Source organism: Stenella coeruleoalba, assembly GCF_951394435.1.
Source record: "Stenella coeruleoalba genome assembly, chromosome: 4".
Classification (NCBI taxonomy): Eukaryota; Metazoa; Chordata; class Mammalia; order Artiodactyla; family Delphinidae; genus Stenella; species Stenella coeruleoalba.
In genome coordinates, this window is record NC_137149.1 from 43,755,186 (window position 1) to 43,781,150 (window position 25,965).

The 25,965-nt window shown below is 43.4% G+C and overlaps 1 protein-coding gene across 7 annotated transcripts in view; it reads right to left on the reverse strand.

Moving 5' to 3' along the window:
• Positions 1-25,965, reverse strand: part of LDB2 (LIM domain binding 2) — a 387,893-nt gene that overhangs the window by 243,069 nt on the left and 118,859 nt on the right. The gene's annotated exons all lie outside the window — the stretch shown is intronic.

Sequence of the window (25,965 nt, forward strand, 5' to 3'; positions counted from 1 at the left end):
AGGGGAAGGGCCTCCTCTAACAGGGAATTAGGAGGGTTATGCAAAGTGTTACATTTAAAAGGGGGAATCATACCTGGGCCTCATTCTCTGTACAGTGCTCAATTTACCCTTAAATTCTTAAGCACAGTCTTTTTACAGAGAATTGTTGGTTAGCGCCGGCTTTCAGGGCAAGATGTTTCCCAGCTGCCTGTCAGATGGCGGAAGGACACAGAGGGGCCCGCTGCTCCTCTCTTAAAGGCCCCCACCCTGGGGCCCCGGCCAAGGTCTCACCAGCCTCTCTTCCTCCCATTAAGTTGTTCTGCTTATGACAACATTAAGTTGTTGTCACTGGCAGGCCTTGGGAACAAGCCTTCAGTCCCAACGGGAATAAATAAGGGGCCACTGAAGAACGATGCTGTTCCTCTTTTCAGAAAAGAAGAAGCTTAGACAAATGAATGTCCTTGTCTCTTTTTCTCTGGCCTCCTCCCAATCGCCATACCAAAAGCCAACACTTTTCTTAGTAGAATACAGTAAATATAAAACCATCCAGGGGTATATCATGACTCCACATACAAACCACCCCCCTCTCATCTCCCTTCAGAAACAAATGTTTATTGAGCACTTATTACGTGCAGGCCCTCGGAATACACAGCAGGATAGGAGATTGGTCTCTACCCTCAAAGGGCTCAAACCCACTGGCAGGGCGCAGCCGACTGAGCATCAAACAGACAGCCTCGCTCCACACCTGAGACCACGGCACAGGGCCTGAATGCTGTGGAAACTGTCAGAGTTTCTAGAAAAATTAGTGGGCTTGGAAGTGAAGAAGCAGCTGGGGCAAGAAACCCTATTTGGGAGCCTGGACACACAGGGTTGTTTTCATTTCAAATTGCTATACGGATGGAAAAAGAATAATGGTTAACATTTATTGAGCGCTTACCACATGCCAAACACTGTTCTAAATACTTTATATACGTTTTCTCACTCGCTCGTCATTACCACCCTGATTCTTGGTTTTGTTTTGTTCTTTTCCCTTGTCAGTACGATATCAGTTTCTTGTGAGTAGGGGCTGTGTTTTGTCTGCTTCTCCATCTCCCAGGCCCCAGACGGTGACGAGGCCATGGTATTACTCAATGAAAGCTGTTCAGTGACTGGCTGGAACTGCTCACGTTATCATCCCAGTTTTACAACTGCAGAAACGGATTAGGTGGTGAAGGTAACTTGCCCAAGTCCACTCGGCCGATAAACAGCAGAGCTGGTGTTCACATGTAGCTTTTTAAAATACTCACGTTCATGCCATAATAGTTATTAAGTGTGGTGTCAAAATGCCGGTTCAAGGAATGATTGCCCCAGAACTATATTTTAATCATGTAATACGATATTAGAGAGAAAGTGAAAGTGGGGGGAACGCTTTCAGAATTCCTATAAGGGACTGGGACTCTCGGACATCTGAGATCTGCCCCGGTCTCTGCCGACTCATTTCTCTGGCGTCCTTGGGAAGGCAAGGGCTAGGGTTCAGAAAGAAGGAAGGGAGATGCAAAAGGGCATATTTTGTCTCAGGCTGGTTTCTCTTCCAGCTCCTCGCTGTACTTACTGTCCCACATGCCAGGACTCACGCCCAGAAAGAGGCCAGCACCATGCGGTAGGGCAGGTGGTATTACAACACTGGTGGAATTCGTCCTGCGGGCAATCCTCAGAGGAGGCTCCTCCCGACACTACCTCTTCCCAGCCAGGTGAACTTGGACAACTTATTTTACCTCCCTGACCCTGTTTCCTTACTTGGAAATTAAGGATAACGATAATGATAATAGTAACAACAACAGTAATAACTATCTTCACAGTAGATACAACAACAGTTACATTAATAACTATTTTGCAAGGTAGATGTGAAAATTCAATAAGTTAATGGCTGTAACGTGCCCAGAAGAGTGCCTGGAACACAGTAAAGATCAATACAATGTCCCTTTCCTACCTTTATGTACCATCTTTGACACCATTCCTAAGGGATGAAGCATTCCATGCTCTAAAGAACTCTACATGAAAAATGTTTATAGGGCTTCCCTGGTGGTGCAGTGGTTGAGGGTCCGCCTGCCGATGCAGGGGACACGGGTTCGTGCCCCAGTCCGAGAAGATCCCACATACTGCGGAGCGGCCGGGCCCATGAGCCATGGCCTCTGAGCCTGCGCGTCGGAGCCTGTGCTCCGCAACGGGAGAGGCCACAACAGTGAGAGGCCCGCGTACCACAAAAAAAAAAAAAAAAAAAAAGTTTATATATCAAGCACGTCTCCAAATCACTTCAACTATTTGTAACCCATTTACTTGGCAACAATACCTGTCTACAACACAGTGAAAACTCTGAATGGAAATTGATCAACTCCTTTTGGCCTGCTAATTGTTCACAGGCCCAGTGACTAGATCAGTTCCTCTACCTCCATTTTCCTGTCATCTAATTCCTGGTTTTTAGCACGTCTGCTAGAAAATGGACTAGTGGCAGGTAAAAGCCCAGGGAGAACACAGGCTGATCTGAAGTCACTAGGAGAAAAGAAAGGATTAAGGCTGTAAGGAGGTGGGAGAATTGTCTATGAGCAGCCATACAGGTTCCACGGGGCCCAGACAAGTGAGTGTTGGCAGAAATCAGGGGAGGAGGGGGAGTGATGACCCAAGAAGGGGGGATGACATTTGATTCAAACTAACTATAATGGAACATGAGATGAGTCAATGTCTCAGGAAATGTCAGGACAGTTTTGGTAGGAGAAGGTCATATCAGGTGACTATACACACACAAAAAATCAATTGGCTTTGGTCACAAATCTTGCAAGAACATTTCAAAACTAAAAATGTGATATGTGCTTTCACAGGGCAAGACACATAATAGGTACATAATAGAATATATACACATTTTGGCTGATAGAATGAATGAGTGGATGAAAGACTGGAATTCCTTTTTGTTCCATCAAAAACCCAACTCAAGAAAATAACTTACACAGTTTTTGTGAGCTCTAGATGGTTGACCCTACTTTGTCTATTGGCCAATATTTTTAAACTGACACACAAAAAATTTGGATATTATTTTTAAGCTATAGTTGTCAACTGCCCCCCAACACACATATATAAGGCTTCTGAGTTAGTCCTTAGTTATGAGAGGAAAAAATGCTGATGGAGAAAGGGAATTAAAAAGTAGTATTTTTAAGAAAATATTACTAAATGTCAAGTACAGGCCTGTCTTAACTTGGCTTTTTTCTGAAGGAAGGAGATCATGGAAAGAATACGTGTTTGGGGGGCCCTGGGTTAACAGTAGTACCCATAACTCAATATTTTCTAAGTTTTTTCCATGAATTGAACCATCTTATATTCACAACTGTCCTAATTGCCTCCAGGGGTAGAGCAGGCATCCTTAGAAGAATTTATACCCTTAACCTCTATGTTACATTGGCTTCAACATATGAATTCTGCCTCTTATTCGCTGATGACCTAAGTCATGCCTCCTAACTTGTCTGCATCTATTTGCTCATTTGCAAAGTGGGAACAATCAGTTCAGTGGACTGTGAGGGCTAAGGAGAAACTGCCCAGCACATAATAGTTGCTCAATAAATGGCAGCTATTATTATTTTTTCTTATGGTCTCCTTTGACCTTCAGATATTTATAAACAGAGAATCTGAATTTCAAAAAAGTTAAACTCCTTAATAAAGATCAGACAGCTAGAAAGTGGCAAAGCTAAAGTTCACACCCAAGTCTGCGTAATTCCAGTCTATTTTTTTAAATAACAAAATTGAGAGGAAGGTACAGAGAATTCCCACACCCTCCCTGCCTGCACACATGCATAGCCTCCCCTGTTACCAACAGCCCTCACCACAACAGCAGATTTGTTTGTTACAATTGATGAACTGACCAGGCCAGGTTTTCTGCAAATAATTCTGCTTAAAAAGTGATTTTCCACCTTAGGTTGAAGACAAAAAGATTCACAAGAGTAGAAGAAGAGGCCAGCATTAATTAGCAAGAGGAAATTTTGCTTGAACAGATCTCCTCCTCCAGTTCTTTCAGATTTTGCCCACTTTCCCCCACCTTCATGTTGTTTTTCTGAAAATAAACCTCCTCTTTGAACAGCCCTTCCTTCCATTTGGCTGGCTGGTAGAGTTCCTGGGATCAGTGAGGCAATTTTATGGAAGACATTTGCCTAATGACTAGGCCAGGAGTCCAGGCAGCCGCTGCAATGCAGCTACAAAGACCTATGCTAAACCAAATACGAAATCTCTGGCAGAAGATCTTACAGTGTGACTGGTGGAATCTCAGTTCTCAGCCACAGAGCTGAGCTAACAGCCTCATGAGTTGTGGACAATGATAAAAAATCAGTGCCACCATTATTCAACGTCTAGATGTCAGTCATCTAGATGGTCTGAGCCTCGCAGACAAAGGCAACATGTGCAAGAGACCAAGGAAATATAACAGAAAATGACTGGTCACGATTCTGCGGTTCTATCTATCCACAGGCTAACACTTCTGTCTCCTGATCGCATACTTGGCGCCTCCGTCACTGGAGGAAGAACCAAGGAGTTCCCTTGGGAGCAGGTCACATGGCCAAGTCCAATAAGCTGACCAGTAGGAGACTGTGTGAGGAAAGTTTCCAAGGCTGTTTCACAGCAAGGATTCCAAAGAGGAGCTCACTAAGTCTGGTTTCCCCTAAGGTGTGAAGGGAAGGTAGGATTTTGCTGCCCACTCTCCATGCAGGCAATCCCCTCCAGTCAAACCAATGTGGAGAATAACTAGGAAGGGCCTTGAGACTGACCAGCAGGTCCAGATCAACCTCTCAAGACTTGGAGGTAAAGGTTATGACAAATGCCTTTAAAAACAAACCAATAGCCTGAGGTTTTTGGTAGGTGGGGTGGCCGTGCACACCAGTTACTGCCACATAGCATAGATACAACATTTGGTGGATATATCGGAAAAGACATTCTATCCAGGGAAAAGCCACTCTTACCACTCTGGGGACCAGCATGGTCAGGAGTTGGCCTGTGTGGAGCCAAAGGACCCAGCAACTTACCTTGTCGAACCAAGGGTCCGTCTTTAACCATTTCCTGCCTCCTTGTCTTTGCATATGTTGTTCTTTTGGCCTGGCATGTCCAGCAAATACCAAGTCCCAGTCCTTTGATTCCTTTTTTCCCTGTCTCCTGTGCTAGGAAAGCTTGATACCTCTACCCCTGTTCGAGTGTGGATCATATTATAATTGAATCACTGCCTTGCAATATAAATTTATCTAAATTTGCGGCTGCTGTAGAGGACCATGAGATGCTAAAGAATAAGGACCAGACATTAGGCATCTCTCCATCCTCAACAGATCTCCCACCTATAAATTACCCAGTAGGGAGTAGAACAGATGGTGAGGCCGTAACCACACAGTGAGTAAGATTCTTCCTCGGGGCTTCCCTGGTGGCGCAATGGTTGAGAGTCCGCCTGCCGATGCAGGGGACACGGGTTCAAGCCCTGGTCTGGGAAGGTCCCACATGCCGCGGAGCAACTAGGCCCGTGAGCCACAACTACTGAGCCTGTTCGTCCGGAGCCTGTGCTCCGCAACAAGAGAGGCCGCGATAGTGAGAGGCCCGCGCACCGCGATGAAGAGTGCCCCCCCCCCTTGCCGCAACTAGAGAAAGCCCGCACACAGAAACGAAGACCCCACACAGCCAAAATAAATAAATACATAAATAAATAAGTAAATAAATAAACTCCTACCCAACACCTAGGTATTGAAAGGTTGGTTTAAAAACAAAAAGAAAGATTCTTCCTCGAAGATTGCAGGAATCTTAAGTCTAAACTCAGTGGCTAGGGGACCAGGGCAATGTACAAGCAGAGGCTTCTCTCTGTCATGTCACTGTTGCCTCACTTTTCATCAGTGGACGTACCAACCATGCATGTGACAAGTTCATATTGATGCAGAAATTACTTCCCACCTACACTGCCATTCCACTGAACCACCTTTGGGCATTTTTCTTGTTCTTTTCACTGAAACATTGGTTAAGTGAATACACTTCATTGATTGTAACTTAAATAAGTGATGTTTATAAATAAGTAAATAAATAAATAAGTGATGTTTTACTGTAGTAATTTTTAAAAATAGAGAATAGAGGATAATATGGTGAAAGCCTATGGCCCATTATCCAGAATTAACAATTATTAAAATAATATCTTTCTTTCCTTTTTAAAAGGAATTAAAAATTATAAATAAAAATAAACGTCCTGGGTCTCCATAGCTTGCTGTATTTTTCTCTCCCTTCCCCCAGGCTCCCATAAACAACCATTTCGTGAAAATCATACGGCCCTTCCTAGCCCATCTTTTATATTTATATACATACATAACTCTATTCATATATAGCCCTGTTATATGTTTTTAATATTTTATTTAAATGATATCATACATTATGTTTCCTTCTTTAAACTTTTTTTTTCTCATTCAACATTGTGTTTTGGAGATGTCTCCATTTTATATATTAGGGCCTCTTCTTTCCTCATATAAGCTACATGGTAGTACACTAGACGAAAAGAATATATTTTATTTAAGCATTTTCCTACTAATGATCTCTAGACAGTTTCTAATTTTTTGCCATTACAACAATGATGCGATCAGTATCTTTGCAGTGTCCCTTTGTGTTAATGTGTAAGGATTTCTCTGGGGCATATATTTAAAGCGGCCATGCCTAGGCATAGGGTGTGCACATGTGTATATTTTGGCTCTTCCATTAGGAGGTCCCTATGTTTCCAGATTGAAGACTTCTGGTCTGAAGATGAACGGGTAGAGATGAAACTAAGAGCATTTCCAAGCGATATATTTCCATGTGAGACGTAATAACAAGATCCACAGAATTACAAAACAGAGTCCAGCTCTGCCAGGAGAAGGATGAGCATCTGAAAGTCCAAAGAATATGCAATGATGGAAATACCACTACTAATAAAAGTTTTCCTATCATTCTTTTAAAGGCAGAGTGTATCCCAGGGACTTCATTAACCAAAAGCAGGATGAGTTCTTGACACAACACAAGAAAGGAAGCATAGTTGCTTCATGGTCCTCCGAAATGGCTCATGAGACAGAATGACTGAGTACCAAACACCCCAATGTGTGTGTGCACAGGTAGGGAGTGAGGGCCATCTAACTCCATACGCTCTGCCACAAGGATTCTCATGGAGGTCATGCTTGCCTTTTCCTTTCAATCCTGGCTGTTGTTTAGTACCTGAACAGTGCATATTTAGTGCTTAGTGAATATTAATAAGTAAAAAGTGGATTCTTTTCCCAAAGCTGGAAAGTAACAATAGCAGAGAGCAGCCTCCAGGTAAATAAAGACGAAATTAACTCAGCCTGAACCCAGACCCGGGTGGAGGGGTGTGGCCTGCAATTCTCCGTATATCTTAATTAGGTAAAAACACCATTAAAGCTTCTCCACTCTGAGTAATCCCCTCTATACATTTCTGTGATGAAAATCCTTGGTCCCTTTGTCCCATCTCACAGGTGAGCCCAAGTAGCCCCGGCAGCCAAATCATATATCAGGATGAGAGATGCACTCAGGTCAAATAGCAGAAGAGAGTCTTAATTATATTTAAAAATCCACAAAAGCATTTTGCTTCCAACTCGGATTCTCTTCCATTCCTATCTCTGTCCCTCTCCACCAAAAACAGGATCCTGGTGCCAGGGTTGCCCCCCAGCATCTTTAACTTAAGCACTGACAGGTTATGTGGGATTTTTGCCAGAGTAATTATTTTTCAATTCAACAATAATGAGAAATTACCATGGCAACCACTTGTCACGTGGCACACATACACCCCCTCCAAAGGATGAACCACACATAAAGCATCTATTTCTTGAAAAGTGTGTTTTTTCAATGAAAATAAACTTAAATAGGTCAAAGTGGAGAGAATGTATGAAGGGGTCTGGAAACGGGAAGATGAGGAGGGCATTGACTTTCTTCAGTATCTTGCGGTTCTAGAAAACAATGATATCTCCTCTCCCTACTGTCTTATACACACGCACACATAGAGAGCACACTATTCATTTGTATCTTACCATTGTGGTCACTCCCATCTTACACATGTCAGTTGACCTCTCTTAGAAAACACTGCAGAAAAAACATGTGTCTCCAGGACCAAGACTGATGCACACTTGGCCAGACTTGCTTTCCCTAAATTTCTTTGCTTGTCACTTGCATATGTTGAGACAGAAGATAATAATCTCCTGCCAAATCTCCTGGCTTTCCCTTTCTAGAGGCTCTCACACACTGAAGGGGGTGCAGGTTTTTATTTTCTCTAACTACAAAGGTCTTTTTGCTTCCTTCATTTCCCCAAACCTAGGAGTCTTGTATCAAACCATGTTTATTCCAAATTAGCCACATTTAATAATAGTAGTCAACAGTTACATAGCATTTCCGTGTGCCGGCCACCATTCTGAATCCACTGACTAATATAAACTCCTTGAAACCTCACAATGACCCTAGGGGCTAAGTCCTATTATTCATGCCATTTTATAGATGAGAAAACTGAGGCACAGAGGATTTAAATATCTGCTTAAGACTATGAAGCTAACAAGTAGCAGAGATATTTCAAACACAGGGACTCTGGCTCTTGAGTTTGGGCTCATATAAGCACTTTACTACGATGTTCTTTGTCTAGAGCAATGTTCTTCAAACTTTCTACTGTCTTCTTAGTTGTTTCAATCTCCAATTAATGCACTGAATGTTTGGGGCTCTGTTTCCTGAACAGACAGCTCAAAGCAAGGCTTTCCATCACATCGATGGAATTCTACATCGAGACACAGAAATAAAAGTAATAAGGTAAGATCATTTGCTCTCACTAGCTGGTAATTTTGAACAAGCATGTAATGAACACAGGGAGAGAATTTTAAATCCCCCCATTTTATTTAATGTTATGGGATTTTTTTAATCTCATGTCCCAGAGGTTGTAGTTTTTTTATATAAATTTATTTATTTATTCATTTATTCTTTGGCTGCGTTGGGTCTTTGCTGCTTTGCGCAGGCTTGCTCTAGTTGTGGCGAGCAGGGGCTACTCTTGACTTATTGCGGTGGCTTCTCTTTGTTGCGGAGCACGGGCTCTAGGCACACAGCCTGCAGTAGTTGCAGCATGCGGGCTTCAGTAGCTGTGACATGCGGGCTCAGTAGTTGTGGCTTGCGGGCTCTACGAGCGCAGGCTCAGTCGTTGTGGAACATGGGCTTAGTTGCTCTGTGTCATGTGGGATCTTCCCAGACCAGGGCTTGAACCTGTGTCCCCTGCATTGGCAGGTGGATTCTTAACCATTACACCACCAGGGAAGTCCCCCAGAGGTTGTAGTTTTATTTTGGTTTTTTTTTCCTCTCTCATTCTCAACTATGACTTTGTTTATTCTCAACTAAATTGCATTTGATTTAACAGTAAACGTTATCATTTTAACAGAGAAATTCTAAAACGGCATGTTACTAAGAGAGTAAATTACGTGTCTTGACAGAACATCTCAGGGTTTCACTCACAGTTCGGGGCTTCCCTTTTAGAAAGTGTCTACTACATTTCACTCCCCTGTGCTGCTACCTTGGGAGAGACATTTCTTAAAACAGGCAGAGAGACAGGAATTGGCGTCCAGCAGATATGCCTCTGTAGCTAAATCTACATCAAACACCCCAAACACCTGGAAAAATCATGTATTTCAATCTCTGCCCTTGACCTACGAAAGTATTCATTAATTGTAAGGATTCCAAAGAGAAATGCTATTTACAATCATCTAAAAATAATGACTAAAATGTATACAAGTTGAGGTGCCAAAAATAAGTTTTGGATTTATTGCAACTATTATGAAATCATAACTTTTTTTAAAAGTTTGGATTGGTATCCGCTTCATGAGGGCAGGATCTCTACCCGTGCCTGTGTATTTGCTAACACCTGGCAGGCATGCAACAAATAAGTACTCAATTACTTGATTATTTAAATTATTTCATTTAACAAATAAATATCTGTTTAATTAAAACCAGCATATTCTCAAAACTCTGAAGAAACACAATCGTGTTTTCATGATGGTTGGACACTTCTATTCTCTTTTTTGTTCACATGTCTGTTAAGCAGGGGTGTTAAATATTTAATGAGTGACTCAACGAAAGTACTTAGGAGTTTCACAACAAATTACTTTCTAGTCATCACAGAATCCTTATCAAGTTGGTACTTTTATTATACCAATTTAAATGGGGAACTGAGGCCCCAGGAGGTCAAGATATATACCCAAGGTCACAGACCAAGTAAGGGGCAACACTGGGATTTGGTTCCTGAATATTGTGATTCCTGAATGTTTGTTTCTAGCTGCAAAGTTTCACTGCCTGTTCTCATCTATACTATTCTGGTATGAAGGAGGTGGAGTATTTTCTTCATAATTAAATTTCCTCTGTCAGACTCCAACCTGGAAACACGCACTCTGACATATCAAAAAATAATATACTAGGGACCCTGCGCAAACCCACTTTGAAAATGACCTAGCGAAGCATTACTCTAGCAGCATGGGTCTCGCTGGTGACAGTTCTGGGCGGCGAGCACCATACCTCATATTACATCATACCCTCTAGGTGTGAGAGGTCCTGAGAGGCAGGATAATGTGATGAGGCAGCAAGTCGTATATCTTGGGAAAAGTGCACCATAAAACCAGGCACAAATTTTCTGTTCCAACATACACACAGCAGACAATGAAAGAACACTTCTGGAAAAGCTTGCAAGATGCAAATCTTAATTTTGTGACCTGCCCAATTGCATCGGAATCAAATGACAGGAATAATTCTTAGAGTTACCACTCAAAATTGGAAGGCCGTGCCGGGACTGAAGCAAGAAAAGAAAACTCGTGTTTTCCCCTCTTCTTCCTTGGGAAAAGGGAAAAGGTTTTTGTTCACAAAGATAAATAGAAGAAATCCAGCATAATCTCAAAACTCAGAAGGAAACAGGTTTCTCTTGATGATGGTCGAAGGCCTCCATGTTCTTTTCAGTTTACACATCTGTTTATTGGGGTCTTAGATTCCCTCTAAGTCTGTATCACAGCTCCCAGCTTCTCCCTGGCCTCCAGATCCCTGGCTCCAGCTGTGTCACCAACTTCCCCCCTTGTTAACCAAAGAGGCATCTCAGACTGAACATGGCCAAAGCCAGACCCACCCCTATTTTTACCACACCTCAAACCTATTCTCCCCACTCTTTTCTATGTCAATAATGTAATTCCAAGTTGTCATTCTCTTAGCCCAAACTTTTAGGACATATTCTTGACTTTGCTCTTTTGCTAAGTCCACATCCCCAATCCAACAGCAATCTCTTTCCAACCTAGAATGGAGCCCACCCACATTTCTCTCCCTCCACCTGCACTCCTTGTCTGGGCCTCCAGTACCTCCAGCCTGGACAGCAGTGATTGCTTCCTAATCTTTCTCTCTGCCAGCACTCTGTTTCCCTGTACCTGTGCTCTGCTGAGAAGCCTGCATGATCTTTGAACAACGCCCACTAGATTGCATCACTCCCTGTCGAAACCATCCGGTGGATTCCCATTGCTGCTTTTAGCCATGGAGCAAACTGCCCTGCGTGGTTGGGACTTGGTATTTTTCCTTGGCCTCAGTTCCCTTCATTGAACACAGCTCACGAGCCTGGGCTCTTGCAACACAGACCTTCCTTCTAACCCGGGGCCACACTCTGGTCCACCACAGAGACATTTGCACTCACTGTTCCATCCGTGAGTGATGCCTTTCCTCTACTTGGCGTAGCTTTCTCTTCCTTGTCATTCAAATCTCAAGTTCTGTGTCACTTGTCACTAGTCTATAGGAGCCAACTTTTTTACCTAATCAGTCAATGTTTTTTCTCCAGGAGGAACTTATCACTTGATTTGGTCTGTTTGTTGTCTTCCTACCTACTAAAAAACATAAGCTCATTGAGATCCTGCTGCCCACTTGGCTGTAGAACCTGGTACACAGTAGGTGCTTAATAAATGATGGCTTGAATAAACGAAAATACCAAAAAATGTGTTAAGAAGAAAGAAAAGAGAAATCTTATCAAAGAGACCACATTAATCTCTCTTTTGGACTTCTACAGGGCAACAATTCCCAGATCCAGACTTGTCACAGTGCATTTGGCTACAACTACATAATAGAGTACTAGGAATCTACCAGAATCTTTATTCCCTTTAATTTTTAAAATAAATATATATCATGAATTAAAAGCATTAAAAATATTCATGCCCTTTGACTTAGTAATTCTATTTCTGGGAATCCATCCAAAGGACATAATCCAAAACTATGTAAATGTTTTATATGCAAAAATATTCACCACAGGAGCCTTCATAATAGCAAAAAAAAAAAAACCTAGAAACAATGTGCTGCCCTACAAGGGAGAAATGATTCCAGAAACCATGATAGAAAGAAAGAAAGAAAATAGGAATCTTTAAACATAATGTTTACCCATGGTTTATAATAACACAAAGGCATGCTTAGGTTATAATGTAAAATTAAGAAAGCAAGATGGATAAACAGAGCAGTAGGGCAGAATGGAGGGCTGAGAGACAGAAGCATGCATGGGACCTGGGTCTATGAAAGAGGTGGCCCTATGGGGGAGTGGGAAAGGATAGACAAATGGGTAAGTAGTGTTGGCTTTTCACATGGAAAAAATAAATTTGATTCCACTTCACATAACCAAATATAAATTCCAGATGGATGACACATATAAATGAAGAAAAACAAAGTTTTCAAACTATCTGAAGAAAAGAGAGCATATTTTGTGTGACCTCAGAACAGGGGGAAAATTTGTAAACAAACACAAGACAAATCATGAGAAACAAGCGATCCATTTGAATCCATCAAAATATAAACATTTCATATGACAAGAGACATTGTAAACATGCTACAATATAAATGATGAGCTGGAAGAGGATTAGTAACTAGGATATATAACGAACTGTTCCAGATTAAAAATCAATAACATATAAAAGAGCAAAAAATGTGAAAGTACCATTCGTAGAAAGTGGTCAATAAAGCAATGAAGAGATGTTCTGTTTCACTTGTAGTCAAGAAAAGGTAAATTAAATCCAAGCCCTTGAACACCCATGTGATTGTCAAAAAAAAAAAAAAAAACTGAACTATGCCACACGTTACTGGAGAGCTGAGGAAACGGGAACTCTCATGCACTGTGGTCACTTCTCATCGTAGTCTGAAAGCCCCGATGCACAAGGTAGGCAGATGCCAGCATTACCCACCCACTCAGCACCTACCACTGTCCTGGACGTCGTTGCAGCCTGACAAACTTTCCCTTTATCCCTTCCGCCTCTTCACCTGCAATACTCCTCTCACCACACATATTTATTGTGTGTTTAATTATGAACCAAACACTGTGCATTATATATTTCAGGCTTTTGAGCATGATCAGGTAGCTACTATTATTATTCTCCTTTAACAAGTGATAAAGAAAAACCCAGCGCTCAGACAGGTTACTTAATTTTCCCATTCACACAGCTGGTACATGTTGGAATCAGTGTTCAGAGCCACGTCCTGGCTTCAGAACTCATCCCTTTTGACTGACATGAGACAGAAAATATCAGTAATAAGAGATCACATATAAGACTTGTACATTGCTTCATCATTCACAATAGCCCAGAAATGGAAACCATCCAAATGCCCATCAACTGATGAACAGGTAAACAAAGTGGTATCTCTGTATAATGGAACACTATTAGCAATGAAAGGAGTAAGATATTGATAAATGCTTTAACATGTACTGCAAAAACATTATGCAAAGAGAAAGAGGGCAGACACAAAATGCCACATATTGAATGATTCCACCTGCGTGAACTATCCTGAATCCTGGCTCTACCACTTACTAGCTGTGTGACCTCAGGCAAATTACGTAAGCTCTCTCTGCCTCCACTTCATTGGGTATAAAATGGATATAATAATTCCTCACCTTTCGTTGTGAGGATTATACTAGATAATACATGGACCAGTGACTGGAAGAGAGTAAACACCCAATAAAGGGCATTATTACTAAGTGGTGGAGAAAGTCTCAAGGCCAGGGTTGGGTGGACATTAAATAATATATATCAGTGATACATCTTATAGAACAGCCCACACACTTGACAACCTGACAGCCTGGGGCTAGATGTCAATAGCCAGCAAGTCTTTGCTCTGTAACTCTGGGCAAGATATTCAATCTCAGTTGCCTTCGCTGTGAAAATGGGAACCATAATGGTCCCTGCACCCCGTAGTGCTGTTGTGAAGATTAAATGAACTGATACACTGAAGTGCTTAGTACAGTGTCTGGTACTCAAGGAGTGCTTATTAATTTTTACCCATCATTATTGGTCTGGCCATCAGTGTTAGGTGGCATTAAGGGCACCCAAGACAGAGATCTCTATCCTCAGAAAATGTATAATCCAATTATCCAGCTGTCCCACAATTGCCACTGACAGCAGATGCAAACAAGGACACCCTCCTCTGTCTGTCTCCCTCTCCAGGCTGCAAACTCCTCAAAGGCAGGATGAACGTTTTGTTTTTCACCATCTCTCTAGTGCCTTGCACAGTGCCTGTCTGGGAAAAAGCGAGGGTACGCTATCCACTGAAGTGAGTTTACAAGGCAGACCTAAGGAAGAGAAGCCTCTGTTTCGCACGCCAGCCTCAAACCCACAGTTGCCTGTGGTTCGGGGCTAATTTGCGTCTCAGCATCTCTGAAAGCTCTGCATTTAGCTATCCAGTTTGCTCCCTTGTCAGCTAGATATCACAACTTGCAAGGCAAAAGAGAGCTTCAGAGAACTGTGGCTTGCCTGCCGGCAGCATATTTGTTGATGCGGGATTTTTCACTTTCCCCCTTCCATCTCCACGGAAGGCAGAAAACTGAGTTCTAATTCTGATCCTGGTGATTCTTTGCCGGGTGACCTCACCCAAGTACAAATCAAAGACTCTTAAGTGTTTTAAATGTCCTTCGAGGATGTGCTTCAGGCCTTGATTTCTCCATCTGTCAAGTAGAAGGGTGATTCTAAGGGTCCTTCCAAAGGCATCCTGATAGAATACTCACTTCTTCAGGGATTATTGTTCAAAAAAAGAACCTGTCCACCTTCCCTACTCTTGCTTTCAGGGAAAACATTTTGGGGGGATCTTGGTCAGGGCTAAAGTAAAGGCATCATCCTCACCAAAGGATGTAAAAAGGAATATTTCCATCACCTTCCAGGGTGCAGGAAGAGTCTCCACAGGGATGGCAAATGGATTTTAACCCAAGTGGCCTCCGTGATGAACTGGTGATTGTTACTTACCTGGACTCTGAATCCATTCTTACATGCAACTGGTATTTATTGAGCGCTTACTATGGGCTAGACAATATCCTAGGCATTAACGATAAAGCAGTGAACAAAAAGGACATAAATCTCTGTGCTTGTAGAGCATACACAGTAGTGGACGACAAACAATAAACAAGATAACTAAGTGAAATATATCATTTATCAGAGAGTGACAGGTGCACAGAAGAAAAATAATAAAGCAGGAAAGGGGGACACAAAGAATGGAGGGTAAGAAAGGAGAGGTGAGATTTTAGATGGGGCAACCATGGGTGGCCTTGCTGGAATGTCTCTTTAGATCAGGGTTTCTCAACCTCAGCACTACTGACATTGGGCTGGATAGTTCTTTGCTGGGGGAGGGGGAAGCTATCCTGTGCATTGTAGGATGTTTGACAGCATCCCTCGTCTCTACCCAAGAGATACCAGTAGCATCTCCCTTGGTTGTGACAACCAAAAAATGTCTCCAGACATTTCCAGATGTCCTTCAGGTTGACCACCACTGATTTAGAGTAAAAACCTGAAGAAAGAGAGAGGAGGAGTCACACAGAGATCTAGAAGGATCCTGGGCAGGCACCAGAGGCAGAGGGGTGAACAAGTCTTGGGTTACCCGCCTTCCCCCAGTCACAGCCAATTTATATCAAACAAATATCTTCTTAAGTATATTTGTTCTCAAGAGAGGGTTTGGTCAGTAGAGGTGAGGATCCAGAAGTGCCCCAGCCTGGAGGTCAAAAGATCTTGATGCATTTAAGGAATGAAAAGGAGGGCATCTGAGCCAAGTATTGGGAGCCAGGAGTGAGGCCAAAGATGAGCCTGGTGAGGGCCCGGGATCTCTTCCTACCAACGAGACCTCCTAGGAAGGTTTTAAGCAGGGAAGTGTCATGATCAATTTAGGTTCCAAGGACCTTCTATGACAAGACCAAGTGACCACCACCCCTGAAGAGCTGTGTGGCCCTGGGTGAATTACTTCACTACACTGGCCCTTAGTTTTCTCATCTGTAAAATGGGGGATAGGGACAACATTAGTACCTGCTTCACGGGTTTGTTGTGAGAAATTATCCAAGGAGAGAATCTATGCAAAGCATTTAGAACTGTGCCTGGAACACAGAGCACACCTGGTCATAAACGTAGCCTTGATGAAGAGTACTCTCCTTAAACAAATGTTAGCTCTTCTTTGCTTCCCTTTCTCTTGGAAGCTTACCAAGGCCAAGCTTACCAAGCGAAACTTACTGCAGGTGTAGCTTTCATATCCACCCTCCCCGTCCCTGCCCTGCCCTGCCCCCACCCACACCCCCAGGCCAGCTCCAGCCTCTGCACCCAGAGCCCTGCATTTCTACTTCTAGGGCACCACCCGCTTGCCAGCTTCTCTGCACACCCGGACTGTATATTCTCTATCAGTAGTCCTTATTGGGGACAAATACTTCCACTTGAAAACTAATGTCGAAGAGGCCTTCTTCTTCCTTAAATATTTTAAGGCCCCATATATGTATAACTCTCAGTCCTGCCTTAAGAATGGGTTCCAAAGCAATCAACTGTCACCTCTGAGGGTCATCAAACCACCCACCCATCTAATGACAATGTACTACTTTCTTATAAGACATATAATGCTTACACAATGCTTCTACCTGTAAAGCCTTTTTCCTCAATTCACGTTCCAGAGAATTTCTGCCAGCTGACCCTTGCACAAGCTTCCCTTCCCAGCCCTCTCTGCCCTCATCCCCATCCCCTGCCCCACTACCTTTAGCAGCAGTAATTCCATCCCGCTTAACTTGGATACGAGCACCTGCACAGGGCCTGATACCAAGCGGCACCCCTTCTCCACCCCAGTCAGCATCCTCTGGAGGGGCTGCTGCAAGCTCGGTGATGTCACATACTGAATCTTATGTGATCCCCATACAAAGAGAGTAAGATGAACAACACAAGTGTTTTGTAAACGAGCAAGCAAACAATGTGCTCAAAGTTTACCAGGAAGCAAATATCAAAGTCATAAGCTACATATGAATCTTCTAACTTCCAGTGGCTGGATTTCTATGTTGAATAAAATTGCCATTTGCCAAAATTTAAAAAAACAATGTTTAGACTCAAACTATGTAACATAAATATATGCACAAAAACATTGCTTGTGTGTTCCTGGATTTGCTATCATCAGCAACAACATGGTAATAGTAACAAAATAAATCACTAGCGATCATTGAACATTTTCTCTGGGCCAGGCAGTGTGCTGAGCACTTCAGAAAACTATCTCATTGAATTCTTCCAACATTCCTATGAGACAGATATTATAGCTTCCAATTGACAGATGAAGGAAATAAGATTTTGACCAAGACCACTTCATTAGTAAATGATAAGGCAACATGCAAATCTAGGGAGTTGTGATGGTTAATTTTATGCGTCAATTTGGCTGGGCCACCGAGTGTCCAGATATTTGGGTAAACTTTATTCTGGGTGTTTCTGTAAAGGTGTTTCTGGATGAGACTGAGTAAAGCAGATTGCCCTCCTGATGGTGGGCCCCATCCAATCAGTTGAAGACCTAAATAGAACAGAAAGAGTAAGAGGAAACTCCACTGGCCTGAGTTGGGCCATCAGTCTTTTCCTGCCCTTGGATTGGCACTTAAATTGTTGGCTCTCCTGATTCTCAGGCTATTGGGCTCAGTCCTGTCCTCAGTCTCCAGCTTTCCAAATCACCATGCAGATCTTGGGGTCTGTCAGCCTCCGTAACTGCATGAGCCAATTCCTTGTAATACATCTCTTTCTATGTATACGTATATCCTATTGGTTCTGTTTCTCTGGAGACCCCTGACTAATACAGCGGTATACACCTAAGCCCTCGAATGTTTCCATTCTCTGTATTAAGTAGAAATAGAATTCCTTTTATTCCAGTGGAGAAGAAGCATTAATTATCAATAGTTTGTAGCAAAGGACTCACTAACACATTGCACTAGATGTAATTTGTTGTGTTCCCACATCGCAGAAGCAGCTTTTTTTCCCCTGCTCGCTTATGTTTTAGAAAATCACAGTGTAGAAGGGATGTCAGAGATGGCTTTGGATTTCCAGGAGCTTGGTTGGCATTGGAGCTCTGACACACTCTGCATGGATGACCTCGGACAAGTCATATTACTTCTCTAAGGAGGTAAAATGTGGATTACTTACACCTATGTCCCCCAGGGTGCCCTGAGGCTTAAAAGAGATCAGGTATTGATTATTTCTAATTTCATTCTTTCCAAAACCACAAAAAAAGTTAGCAAGCAAGGGGGGCTGCTGGCTTCAGGAGCAATGCACCATGAAAAATAGACAGTAATTCCATTTAATCTGATTCTTGTCCAGTCATCTTAACCAAAGGCTAAAAATGATGCTGCAGTAATAAAGGGAATTATAATACACGATCGTAGAAGCTTGGAGAGCAATTCCAGCACAGAAGCAAGCGATTATACATTGCAACAAATTAAAAACTCAGAGAAAAAGAGGGGAGGGAGAGGAAGGAAACCAAAGTGCACTCAAATCCCTCAAGAAACGCTACTTAATAAAGCAAACTCTATTTTCCATAGAATTCCAATCAAGGAGCATTTCGGCCACATGGAAGCAATTAAAGACTTCTATGATTTAATGAAAATGCGGAAACCAAGGACAAACAAAACAACTTCTTAACATGAGGCCACTTCTCAAATCCCTTCCACCCAAGGGAAGGACACGGAATGGCTGAAAAGCTGGTACCAGTGACACAGGGCTCAAATCAGCCAGGGGCATGATCTCCAAAAGTCCAGTCTTCCTTGCCTTCTGCTAGAGCACAAAGAACACAGCGCTGTAAACAAAACAAAGACAAGCATAACCAAGCCTCCATGGGTGGCCATTCAGACCGATGATCTCAGGAGGAGAAAATTCGAGGTCTGGCTTCTCCTCCCTTTGGCTTTGATAAAAACCTAGCCCCATTCCTTAGCAGGATTTGATCATCCTTGGGGCTCCCCTTTGCCAGCCATAAACATCCAACGTAATTTTGATTTTAAGCAACTTCCCTCACCGCAGAAACATACATAAGTCACTCTCTTGTGAACTGGAACTCTGCCAGCTTCAGGAGATGAAAAAGGAGACAAGTTTATCTCACTGACATCATTCCTTACCCTGGGGCCCCTGGACCTTGCTCAGCAGTTTTCTTCTCTGTGCTCCCAACACCACATGCTAATTTCCGCTTCCGGGTCTCTGGCACTTACTGTTTCCTCTGCCTGTAGGGCTTGTCCTCCAAAGCGTCAGACTTGAATCCCCCTTATTATTTAGGTCTCAGGTCAAATGCCAGAGAGACCTTTCGTAGCAGCATCTAACTGAGGAAACTCCAGTTACTCTACCCAATATCGTGCTTGATTTTTTTTTTTTTTGAGCACTTATCGCCATCCCAAACTACCTATTAATACATCAGTGTATCTGCTGGTTTAACCTATGCCCTTGCCCAATCTCTTCTCTAGATAATAAGCCATGAGAAAGCAGAAATGTTGACCTTTTATTTGTTTACCGCCATGTTCCCTGCTCCGAGCACAGTTCCTGGCACACAGTAGGCACTTAATAACGTCAGTACAATGAATGCATAAAATGGTAGGCTGCTTGGAGTTTCTGAAGTTTTGGAAGGACTGCTGTAGCCAAGAAGTGTCTATTTTATTCATTCATCCTTTCAATATTTGTTGAGTACCAAGTATATTCCAGGAGCTGGGGAAACAGCTAAGAATTAAATCTGGGTCTTTGCCCATAAGGAGTTCAGAATGGAGATGGAGAGAAAGAGAAAGCAGCCCCCTGCAGTAGGATGTGAGGTGAGGAACGTGTCAGGGTACCAAGGAGTGGCCGGCACTCGACAGTTGGTAATGCTACCTGGCCTGAGGAATGGAATTTCAGAGGTCCTCACTGTTAAGTTGGTGGCTGTATTCATTTCTTGTGACTGCTGTAACAAATGGCCACACACTGGTGGCTTAAAACCACAGAAACGTACGCTTCCACAGTTCTGGAGTCTAGAAGTCTTAAATCAAGGTGTCAGCAGACTTGGCTCCTTCTGAGGGCTATCAGGAAGAACCTGCTGCATGCTTCTTTCCTAGACTCTGGTGGTTGCAGGCAATCCTTGGCATCCCTTGGCTTGTAGCTACGTCACTCCAATCTCTGCCTCCGCTTTCACATGGCCTTCTCCCTGTGTGTCTCTGTCTCTGGGTCTCTATTTTCTCATAAAGACACCAAACATTGGATTTGAACCCACCCGAACCCAGTGTGACATTATCTTAACTAGGTACATCTTCAGAGGCCTTATTTCCAAATAAGGTCGCATTCTGAGAGTCTAGGATTTGGGAGACAGGGATACGAGGAGAATGTACTATTCAACCCAGGACAGTTGGCTACACCTTAGTCTTTGATTCTGGAAAATAGATTTACTTTCACGAGCACTGGCTGTCTGATGGATTCAGTATGACAGAATTTTACTCTCCGCTGAACACACGGGTATGCCAAAGTGTGAGGGGTGACCCACATTCTTCTTCTCCCCCCGATGTATTCAATCTACCAGAGGGGAAGAGCAGTGAAGTAGGTCAGGGGCCGGCCGCCGACCCCTCCCTGCCCTGCCTTCTCCCTTTCAGCCTCCCTCAGCTCAGGGCTCTATCTCCTCTGCTTCTGCTTTATCTCTTGGTCTGTGTTCAGGCAAGGGGGAGGCACAAGCCCAGTGCAGGGCTCCCTCTTGGAGATACCTTGTAGGAAGACTCATTCTGAAGCACTCAGGGAAGCTAAAGAAACTGCCACAAATTATAGCTCCTTCTGCATGGCCTTTGACATCTCAGCCTTGTGTCTCTGCTGTCCATTCTGGTTCTAAATTTAGCCTGGATCCTGAGCCGCTGCTCCCGTATCCCTAGTTCATTCTCCTTACAAGTTCTAGTCTGAGCTCCTCTCAGTGATGGAAACAGAAGCCTCTGAAACCTAAACAGAAGGCCAGAGTATGGAGACAGCTAACTGTTTCCCTCAATGGAGAGGATCTCAGCCACCTCCGTGCACCCCAGAGCCCAGATATGCCAAGGACATCCCCAAAGATGTCCTGGGACTCAGTGGAGAGATGACAGACACAGGAATCAACCAGCCCAGAGTCCAAATCTGAGCCCTAATGTTTATTAGGCATCTCACTGTAGACCAAGAGCTTAACCTTCTTAGTGACTATTGCCTCATTGATGTCAATTCCTCCTGTACACGGTTAAAATATGCATTACATTTAAAAATGATAATGCATATAGCACAGTTCAAGACACATAGGATGTGCTCAATAAATGTTTTTTTAATTGCACAAAGAAAACTGAAAGACCCTAGGGCTTCCCTGGTAGCGCAGTGGTTAGCCAATGCAGGGGACATGGATTCGAGCCCTGGTTCGGGAAGATCCCACATGCCGTGAAGCAACGAAGCCCTTGCGCTACAACTACTGAGCCTGCGCTCTAGAGCCCACGGGCCACAACTTCTGAAGTCCGCGAGCCTAGAGCCCGTGCTCCGCAACACGAGAAGCCACCGCAATGAGAAGCCCGTGCACCGCAACGAAGAGTAGCCCCCCGCTCGCTGCAACTAGAGAAAGCCCGCGCCGCAACAAAGACCCAACGCAGCCAAAAATAAGTAAATAAAATAAATTTTAAAAAAAGAAAATTGAAAGACCCGATATATAGAGAGACAATAAGGTTATGAGAAAGAGAGAAAACATACTGGATTGAGGTCTGGAAAGAAAGACCTATATTTTCATTGATAGAGAAATAGAGTTTTTCCTCCATGGTTTCTACCTCCTCGTTCTTTAGGTACTTAAGGTAACTTAAATGTCACCTCCTCAGGGAGACCCTGTCAAACAAGCTGTATCTAAAAGAGGACATCTCTCCTCTATTTAGACTCAGTCCATTTTCCTCCTACTACTTAGACAAATAATAATATTTTTGTGTTTTATTTACTCCTGTGTTTATTGTCTGCCTCCTGTTCTAGACTTTTTGCTGCATGAGGATACAGCTTAAGTCCATCTTTCCCTAATCCCAGTGCCTTGGCACAGGGCAATACACTCAATAACATTTGTCAAAAGAATGAACGGGGAAAAAAAAATAAATCCTGTGCCAGCAAATGGAGATGGTGCCTTATTTCCATCATTGTAACAGTTTTAAAAAAAAATGGAAGAGGATTGTGCAATTTGGAGGAGAAAGTGAAAGACGTCAAGAATTTCACGTTTAATTTCTACTAGCGGGATTACCATAGCAAGTTAAGAATGGCAGGAACCTTGTATATAATCTAGAATAAGCATTCTTGGACATATGTGGCTATTGTGTTCAGTCAACTGCACTGAAGAGGGTGAGGTAAGGGGGTGAGGGGGAAATTACCTTGCCCAGTCACACATTCTCCTTGGCTACTCAGCATCAGGGCTGGTTTACTACCTGAGGGTCCTAAATATTGGTCTCCTTCTTTTAAAAATGGCCTTCAAGCATTCGAGGACACAGCCAGGGCCCCCAGGGCCCTTCCTCTTCTCCAGGCTAATCATCCCTGAGTCTCTCCTCTCTTTCTCAAAAGACAATTTCATTTCCTCTCATCGTCCAAGACGATGGGGCCAAAGTCAAAGAGATAGTTAACTTGCCATCCAGTCGCCTTCCTATGTGGGTAACAGTGGGAGTGAAAAAGACAGGCAGGTAAACCCGGGCCATCTGTGCTTCAAAAGTGCAGTTAGATTTCCATAAAGTCATAAAAGGTTTCAGACGACGCATTTGCTTCAAAAAAGACAGATTGTTAAATGAGAGCAATTTCAAGAAGACCAGGCATCCTGTGGTGCACTTGGGGAGGGAAAGCAAATTGCATAACCATCCCTCGCTGAGCAGCAGTGAGGAGTCCTGCCAGCAGCGGCCCAAGTTCAAATCCCTGAGCCACCTAAGCCAAGTTCTGCAAAGAGACTCCTCTCCAGCTCACTACCCGCCCCCTCAGCTAGATGGCCAGGCGAACTCATTCGTCCCACTGCGCTTCCCTGAAAAAGCGAACACAAAGAAAGATATAAAATGAGCTTTGTGAAAACCACGCATTTGTCCTAAAAGTTCCCTCCTCTGAGTTACAGGGAGACAACGAGCTGGGGATGAAAAAGCTTTACGCTGGGAGTCAGGTTCTTTAGGTCTAATTTTAGAACTGGAAAGACCCTCAGACATAAGCTAATTAGAGTCTCTAATTTTCTATCCAAGGTCATTGACACTGAGGTCACCTTCATTATGTATTTATTTGTGTGATCTTGAATGAGCTGCTAAGACTGGCTGGCCTCAATTTCTCTCATCTGTAAAATGGAGATGATGATAATATTATCCACCCTTAAATAGTGGTCGTTATTCAATGACATGGAAAAATGTACGTACTGTGCCTGGTAGGGAGAAAGCACTCCAAAATAGCCAGCTATGATTGGTTTTCACTCAAACAGTAACTGGCCTTCTGCTATGTGTCAAACAAACACTGCTCCAAGAAATGAGGATGCAGCAAGAAGTGAGATGAACACTGACCTTATCCTCCTGAAGGCTTCTGGGAAGATAGACATTGAAACACAGATTCACAGGCACTCTTGATTACGGTTGGATAAGCACTGTGCTTATTAAGATCACACAACTAGTTGCCGGTACACCTGAAACTAGAATTCATGTCAACCAGCTCAGAGATTTCTGATTTTCATGAGTGTCACTGTCACCATCCCACCTTCCCCAGCTGTACCATGAGGGGGCTTGGTGAGATATAATGGCAGGTGACATTAAGAGAAATCCCCTCTCCTTGGTGTTGATAAGTCGGCAATGGAGCACTAACTCAGTTGCGGGGCCCTCCCTTGGGGGGACCATTTGGGACTAAGTCTGTGGACCACAACAGAATAGCAGATAAGAAACTCTTTGGAGACAGGAGAGAAAAAGAACACTGGTTTCAGAACCAAGCAGACTTTGTTTTAACCCAAACTGGATTATACCGCTTACAAGCTACGGGATCTTTGACCAAGTCCTGAGACTCTCTAAGCCTCAGTTTCCTCATCTGTAGATTGGGGCTGGAAATTCCCACCTCGCAAATTTGGCTTGAGAATTAAATAAGAAAGGGCACATAAAGCACTTAGCATAATAATGCATGCAGTCAGCACCCAAAAAATGCCAGCAATTATTAAGAAGAAGAGAGGGAATTAAAACACAGGGGTTCAAAGCATAAATCATGTCTCATCTCTGCTCAAATGCCCCTAGTAGTTCCCAATAAATGCAGAGGAAAAGGCAGTCTTTGAATAGCCCATGGGGCCCACAGCTATCAGCTGGCTGCCTTCACCTCTCTGTCCTCACCTCCTTATATTCCCTCCTGCATTCACTCAACTCCAGCCAGACCTCATGACTTGAACACAGTAATTACAGGACACCTCATACATTTGAACCAGCAGCCTTCCTGTAAAAGGCAGAATAGCGTAATGATTAAGAACATGGGATTTAAGATCAGACGCCTGGATTTGAATCCCAGCTGGGCCACTTACTTACTGTATGATGTTGGCTAGTTACTTAACATCTGTGTTTTAACATCCTCGTCTGTATAATGGAGATAATAACACTATCTATCTCATAGAACTTAAGTTCTCTATGTAGACAAGAAATAAGAACAAATGTAATTTATTGAATAATTACTAGCTGCTAGTCTGCCTAGCTGATATATGGTACCAGCACTCTGCATACTTCATATTTAATCCCCACAACATTTCAAGATAAAGGATCACTTGTCCCATTTTACAGATAAGGAAACTGAGGCTGAGAACATTCAAGCACATCCAGGACTCAGATCCAAGCCTGGGTGTCTCCAGAGGTCTTTCTACTCACCATGTGCCCCCAAATCTGTTCATGCTTTTTCAATACGGGTTCAGATCCCAAAGTCACTAAAATATGAGGTCTCCAGGGACACATGTTTGTCTAGTGTCTCTCTGGGCCTGAGTTTCATAAAGGGGGCCCTACATCTTTTCCTTGTCCAGCAGGCCCGTGTAAGCTAGACACACTCTCTCCTCTCCTGAACAAACAGGCCAGGCACACAGGCCCCACCCAGAGAGGAAGGAGCTCAGCCCCCGTGGAACCTGCATCACCTGGCAGCTGTCTCATAAACACATAGGGGTAGAGACCCAAAAACACTTCTTGCATGACTTAAACCCCACAACTTTTATCAAGCACCAAACCTCGCAATGAATGAGTGAATGTCTGTAATGAGCATAGCATGCATCTCTGACAGTGTTAAATCTTCTTATTTTTCCTTCTTCTCCCGACCAAGTGTCTGTCACCTCCTAGCCCTGTGATCCAGGCAGGACATGAGGGAGAGCCTTGTACCTGTGCATGTGTGTGAAAGTCACAGACCCAGAAAGTGCTCCTCTGGGAGGTCCAAGTTGCTGGCACTGGGGCCTAGCATCTGGGTGAGCTCTGCGTGGGAAGTGTTTTATCACCCACACTGGGACCAGCTGGAAGAACAAGAGAAGGGACAGATCTGCTCAGAGGCAGAGCTGGACTGGAAGTCTCTAAACAACCCCATGTCCTAATTCTGCTGAAACAGAGTCACAGGTAAAGAGAGTCCTATGTGTCTCTACCTGGGGCTGAAAGAAATCAATAGGTTAAATCCACTACAATACCAAAGAGGCCAGGACGGGAACGAATACATCTTCATGGGAACCCAATTACAGGATGCCCAATGACCCTCACTATCATGGATATGAAAC